Raw genomic sequence first — 6,929 nt, forward strand, 5'->3', positions numbered from 1 at the left:
AGCTCTCTGCTTTCATCTTTTGCCTAGACCACATAGCTGGAGATAACTAGGGAGATGCCTGAGAAAAAGAGCAATTACAGTTAATCAATAATCCTCAAATGGCAGCAATTAAAAGTCTGAATAAAACACCCAGAAGCAGGGAGGCAAGGCAATGGCAAACCATCCATCAGCCATCCAGAGCTGTTTTGCAGATCTCAACTGGAAGAAAGGCGGAGTTTTTAATTAAACCGTCATCTGAGGACACCATTGATCCTTCATGTTAGACAATTTAGAGTGCAAGAAACTGCTTTGAATGGCCATAATCGTAAAAGATGTGTTTGTTTTCCCCCCAAATGAGCCCCTTGCCTGGCAACAAAAGAGATGATTCTGCTGAAACAATGTGAAAGAGCTCTCTGCTTTTAAATGATCTAATTTCCATCTCCTTAGCAGACTTAATTTAGTGCAGTAACATATGTATTTGTTTCCAAATAAAGGCGTTTATAGTTAACATTTTCTGTATGACTTTGTCCCCTGCCCCAAGAAGATAAGAACAGTGAGTTATGGTTTACCAGGGCTCAAGTATCCATGACACGAGGAACTTGAGCAGCTTGAAGTACCCTTGCTCCAACCAGGGCACAAATTTCACTTGTAGTGATGCCCAACAGCTTTTTGCAGACCTAGCCCTGGGGGTCCCTCTTGTGACCCCATGAGTCTTGAAGGGGCAGCACCAGTGGGTGCATCCTTAGAGAGGTTTCCATTCAGAAGTGATGGCTGATTGATGGTGTTCCCTTTCAAGGCTTCAACTCACTGAGGATGCTGAGGGGCTCCCAAATCACTCAGCAGCTGGCCAAGGTACGGGGAGGTGAAGCTAGGGGTGGGCTCAGGGCTGCCCAATCTGTCTCATTAGAAGACTCAAGTGGCCTCAGCTGATGGGTTGGAACGTTCCAGGCTTTTTTCTGGGTGGAAGGAATATGGTATAAAGCCTGGAGACCCACTGCCCTTATGGGGAGGAGGTTGGTTTTGTTTGTGTGTTTTTGTTGTGTGGTTGCTTTGTTTGGGGTGGTTTTAGCATTTTCCACTTTGCTGTAATAGAGTTTATGGTTTATTGGACCAGAGAGCATTGTGTGCTGTGTCTGGGTCCTAAGATAATAGGAGTGGTTTGCCAGGAAATGTGAGTATAACCTTCTGTGTGTTAAAGCCAGAGGGAGTCAGCTCTGGCAGAGCTTTGTATAGCTAAAACCATGGTGGTGGTAGAGATGGTCACATCAGGCTTGATGCTTGAATTATGCTGCAGAAGAATGGTGCAAACTGGGGTTTGGCTTGGATGAGGATCTGGGATCTCTGCCCCCTGACTCCTCAAATCCCCTCAGAGGCAGGTAGTGAGTTAGAAATCTTTCCTCTTCTTTATGAAATATCTACAGTTGCATTGGAGCTGGTGAGACTGCTCACAGGAGAGAGATTAAGCATTCATGCAAGCATTTACAAGGTGAGGTATTTGACCTTTCTCTGCCTGATTTCCCTGCCCAGGTGTATAGCAGAGCAGTGAACATGACCTACTTGAGTCAGAAGGGAAAGACACTTGCAGTGTTTATCTCTAGCCATCTTGGGCATTGGAGATAGGTACCTTTTGGGACACATACACCTCTTTTCCTTGTAATATGCCCCTGCATTAGGTGCCTGGGGCAGCCTGAAGGAGTTGCCACATCTGTCCCCTTCCTTCCCAGTAACATAAACTCACAGCTCTCAACCTTTGGTCAGGGAGCAGGTTCTGCTGTCAAGGGGCACACAGGGATTACAAGCCAAGCCAGTTACCTTTCCTTGTGCAGGTGCTAAATAGCTCCTGCAGTACAAGGGATACTGAGGGCTTGAGTTGTGGAGCTGCCTCAAAGTGCAGTCTTCACACTAAGATCAGCACACCTGAAACTCTTGACCAGCCCAAAAGCTTTGAATTCCGTATATGCACTGGGATGAGTCCAAATGCTTCTTTGCTGTTCATTCTCATGTCCTTTAAATAGAAACCCGTGACTAGTTTGTCTGAAAGAACAAGATGCATTCTTATTCAGCTGGGAGAGGTGAGAGAGCTACTTAAGAGTAAGTTTAGTCCTGGTTTTCTGTAGTCTATCATGCCGCTCCAGGGCATCTGCCTCAGCTCCATGATGATGGAGCAGCAAGCTAGACCTCATGGTGCAATGGTGGTTATTTAATAAGGATCAATAAAAAGGCTTCATCTTGCCTCAGAATGATAACCCTGTAATGGATATCCCTTCTTGGTCAGGGCTGAGTCTCTGCAAGACATGTGAGCAAGGGAAAGCTCTGTAAGAAGGCCAGGCTGGCTGGTGGCTGGAGGTGTTAGACGTGAACTTTCACCAGTGTGGAGATCATTCCCTTTCAACACCCTCAACCTTCCTCAAGTACTCAGTGCTGCTGATGTATGAACTATGAAGTATTTGTTTGTGCTTCTCTGCCTCTTGCTTTGCCAGAGCACACAGCTCTTGGCATTGACAGCTGTCTCCATCCAAACTCTGAACTTTAATTAGATGAGATTTTCTTCCCTTTAGGTTGCACTTGACTGAAGTCCCATTAAATTTGCTGCTGGCAGTCCCAGGGTTTTTCCAAGGCTGATGAGTGAAGAACAGGATCCGACTGATGGTGAGTCCCTTATTGTACTTGTAGGCAAGAAAATGTCTTCACTGAGGACTGCGACCAGCAGCACTTCAGAAGACTGAGGGTGCTTTGTCTCTTTTGTTTGCATTTTGTTTTGCTTTAAGGTTTCTGTTGAGCCTTTCTAGTTACCAACCACTAAATGTTCCTCTGTGCTCTCTGATGTTCTCTAATTCCTGTATGTTTGTGGGGAGGAGAAAGAGAGCCACTTCCAAAGACAAATTGATTGAAAGGAAAAGATCTCTCTGATGTCCTCATTTTCTGAGCTAGGCCAGACTAGCAACCAAAGGACAGCTTTCTTTGTCCTTCTTTTGACCAAAAGAGTTGTGCCAGTGTCTGCATCCTGAAGAAGTAACAAGGTCCTGGTTGATTCTGAGATCTCAAAATATAGAATCAACTAGGTTAGAAAAGACCGGTATTATTTAATATATTCATCAATGATTTAGATGAGGGAATTGAGTGTACTATCAGCAAGTTTGCTGATGACACTAAGCTGGGAGGAGTGGCTGACACGCCAGAAGGCTGTGCTGCCATCCAGCGAGACCTGGACAGGCTGGAGAGTTGGGCAGGGAATAACGGGATGAAATATAACAAGGGAAAGTGTAGAGTCCTGCATCTGGGCAGGAACAACCCCAGGTTCCAGTATAGGTTGGGGAACGACCTGTTAGAGAGCAGTGTAGGGGAGAGGGACCTGGGGGTCCTAGTGGACGACAGGATGACCATGAGCCAACACTGTGCCCTTGTGGCCAAGAAGGCCAATGGCATCCTGGGATGTATTAGAAGGGCGGTGGTTAGTAGGTCGAGAGAGGTCCTCCTTCCCCTCTACTCTGCCCTGGTGAGACCCCATCTGGAATATTGTGTCCAGTTCTGGGCCCCTCAGTTCAAGAAGGACAGGGAGCTGCTGGAGAGAGTCCAGCGCAGGGCAACAAAGATGATTAAGGGAGTGGAGCATCTCCCTTATGAGGAAAGACTGAGGGAGCTGGGTCTTTATAGTTTAGAGGAGACTGAGGGGTGACCTTATTAGTGTCTATAAATATATAAAGGGGGAGTGTCACGAGGATGGAGCCAGGCTCTACTCAGTGGCAAACAATGATAGGACAAGGGGTAATGGGTACAAACTGGAACACAAGAGGTTCCACTTAAACTTGAGAAGGAACTTCTTCTCAGTGAGGGTGACGGAACACTGGAACAGGCTGCCCAGGGAGGTTGTGGAGTCTCCTTCCCTGGAGACATTCAAAGCCCGCCTGGACACATTCCTGTGTAACATTATCTAGGTGTTCCTGCTCTGGCAGGGGGATTGGACTAGATGATCTTTTGAGGTCCCTTCCAATCTCCAGCATACTGTGATACTGTGACCTTTAAGATCATCAAGTTCAACTTTTGCCTAAGCACTTCCAAGTCTACCACTAAAGCATGTCACTAAGCACGTTTAGCCTTAAAAAGATAAAACCTTTGAATCTCAAGGATCTTATTCTATATAAGTCACTTGCTCAATTATGAATCCCTAACAGCAGTGAAGCAGGAAGGATGCGTAAAGACTGGCTGTAATACATATGGACTTGGCCTTGTTGGAGGAGCTGAGTCCAGACTAGAAACTTAGAGGCAGTGCTTGTATGCAAGGATGGATCCCAGACAGAGGTAATGAAGCCAAGAAAGCCCTGCTCTGTGAGTCTGGTCCAGGAAATCTCTGCACTAACATCTTTTGGAGTCCTCTAAATGCCAGCCCCTTAAGCTCTGCAGAGTGTCTCCACACTCCTTCCCTTACAGCAGGACAGAGGCAGGCTGCTGAGGAGCTGCTTGATCTATATGTAACAACTTTTTCAGTTCATCCTTCCCTCCCTTGGTGGGGCAGGGGAAAGGACAATTGGCCTAAAGATCACCCAGCATCTCCAGCTTGAATCTCCTGCAAAGGGAGAGCAACTCTCAGCGTATATAAATCTCTCCCTGCTTGCACATGTCTATGTTTGCTGCTCCAGGATGCTGGCCCGGCTGCCCTTTAGTTTCTCCAGAGAAGCTTGCAAAGACCCAAAAGGCATCAAGAGAATGATGACACTTTCCACCACATGTGTGTGGTTTTTATCATCTCTGGATGAAGCCCAAGATACGCTCTCAAAACATCAGTGATGCTCCTGCCTTTCTCCTCTTCCTTTCTGCTTTGGTGCAAAGGTTAAAGCAAGTGCCAGGTTTGCTTATAACAGGCTTAAAAAGGAGCAAAACTCCAAGGGAGCCTTGCCAGCAAGCTTTGCTTTCCCACCCAGCAGGCATGAGCCCTGTGGCAAATTGTTTGTTAAATTGAATCTCGCGTTCTTGCGCTCCAGCAGAAGCAAAACAAGAGGTGCCACAATTACAGCTTCATTCCCTGATTACCTGCCTCAGCGTGGCAGCAATAAGCATTCACTATTTGTCTGCTGCACAGCCAATTCATCTTTAAACTGAAACGGCATCTTAATTGTCTCCACTAATAGTCAGCTTCAATCAAAGCTCACTGTGAGTCGCTCCAGCTAGACTGGCTGGGGCTCCTAGAACTGGCTTCTGCTGGTTAAGGGACTCAAATGAGATCATTGTGGTGTTATTTATGTATAACATCAGCGAGGTGAGGGGGAGGGAAACACTGGCAGCCATATGAATTCTGGGGCATCTTTATCACTTGGTATTAAGCCAGTGGAACGGGACAGCTGGGATTTATGGGTTGGTGCGTGCGGCTCCTTTTTATGGCTTTTGCATGGTTTAGGCAGAGCTGGTTTATGGATGGGGGGGGTTCTTGTGTTTTAATTTTACAGTTCCTGTTGATGACAATAGTCATAAATCTCCAGGTGTTTTGTGGGGAAGCTTCAGCTTTCAATTGTTGGTGTAGAGAAACCAAATGTCAGCCAGCAGAGCAAGTGCAATGCCTTTTCCCAAGGCAAATGTTTGGGTGTGAGAACCTGATGGATGTTAAACCTCTTCCTCTTTTGTGGGAGGTTGAGATTAAGCCTGCAGGCTCTCGGGTTCAGCAGCTGAGCACCGATTTGAACCATTTCTCCTTCTTGAAAGGCCTGGGGACTTTGCGCTCTGGGGCACCAGGGGGTGAAATGTGTGTGCAGGGCCTGAGCTGGGCACCCATGGGTGTTACATGGAGGGAGCAAGATAGGGCCAGTGGAGCCCATCAGGAGGTGAGACTTGGGAAAGTCCAGCTTAACCTAGAGAGGGACAGAATTATCTCTCCTGTACCTGCTTTTCCACCCCATTAAATCACACTGCAGATCGATAGCAGACAAATTACACTGGTGGCCAGTGGCTAGTTGATGAGATTATTCTTTATTACCACTTCAGATGAAGTGCTGCCACAAAGGAAGAAGGATGAGACTAATTCAATTTCTCTTCTGGCCAGTCATTACCCAGGTATGTAAACTCTGCTGCCAGATGTGCATCTCCAATTGGACCGGTGTGAAAATCAGGGCTTGTTGCTGAAGCTTCTCCTGTCGGAGCACTTCAGCTCCCCTTGCAAACTCCTAACTGCAGGTACAGCTCAAAGGCTTCAAGATTGTGTTGAAGAACCTAATGCAGTTACAAAAGAGAAGGTTTACTGGAAGAGATGTGTTGCTTACTAGTGCTGTTATGGTACTGCAAAACTTAGAAGAAAAAGGGAAGTCCTGGGGGGCATGGCAAGGTGTTTCTCAGCAGGAGATAGGCAAAACTTGCCTCCTAACTCCTGTAGAAACCTTAATATCCTTTCACAGAATCATAGAATAGTTAGGGTTGGAAAGGACCTGAAGATCATCCAGTTCCAATCCCCCTGCCATGGGCAGGGACACCTCAAACTAAACCATGTCACCCAGGACTCCATCCAGCCTGGCCAAACACTGCCAGGGATGGAGCAGTCACAGCTTCCCTGGGCAACCCATTCCAGTGCCTCACCACCCTCACTGTAAAGAACTTCTTCCTTGTATCTAACCTGATCTTTCCCTGTTTAAGTTTTAACCCATTGCCCCTTGTCCTGCCACTAGTCCCTAACGAAGAGTCCCTCCCCAGCATCCTTATAGGCCCCATTTTCATGTCACAAGCAAGGGTTTGAGACCTACTGAAGGATGTATTCTTGCTTCTCTGGAAGCTTCCCCGTCCTGCTCCATTGACCTCTGGGAGCTGGAAAGAAAAGCATTTCTGTACCACCCTGAAGCCTCAGAATAAGCAGCTTCACTTTGACTCGGGTGTGCAAATACCGATGTGCCCTGCATGGCCTCTCCCCAGCTGGGGGTTCCTGCTGCAGCTCTGCACAGTTGGAAGTAAAAATCACTTCCACAAATAAATAA

At 47.0% G+C, this 6,929-nt stretch overlaps 1 long non-coding RNA gene across 1 annotated transcript; it reads left to right on the forward strand.

The window, feature by feature from the left end:
- Positions 1-1,043: 1,043 nt before the first annotated feature.
- On the forward strand, positions 1,044-6,006 carry LOC134158208 (uncharacterized). Its single transcript, XR_009962652.1, has 3 exons — positions 1,044-1,465; positions 2,538-2,628; positions 5,953-6,006. It is a non-coding gene; the product is annotated as an uncharacterized LOC134158208 (long non-coding RNA).
- The last annotated feature ends 923 nt before the right edge of the window (positions 6,007-6,929 follow it).

The sequence above is a fragment of the Pezoporus occidentalis genome, unplaced genomic scaffold (assembly GCF_034315485.1).
Source record: "Pezoporus occidentalis ecotype Australia unplaced genomic scaffold, CSIRO_AGI_Poc_V1 ctg10, whole genome shotgun sequence".
NCBI classification, from domain to species: Eukaryota; Metazoa; Chordata; class Aves; order Psittaciformes; family Psittacidae; genus Pezoporus; species Pezoporus occidentalis.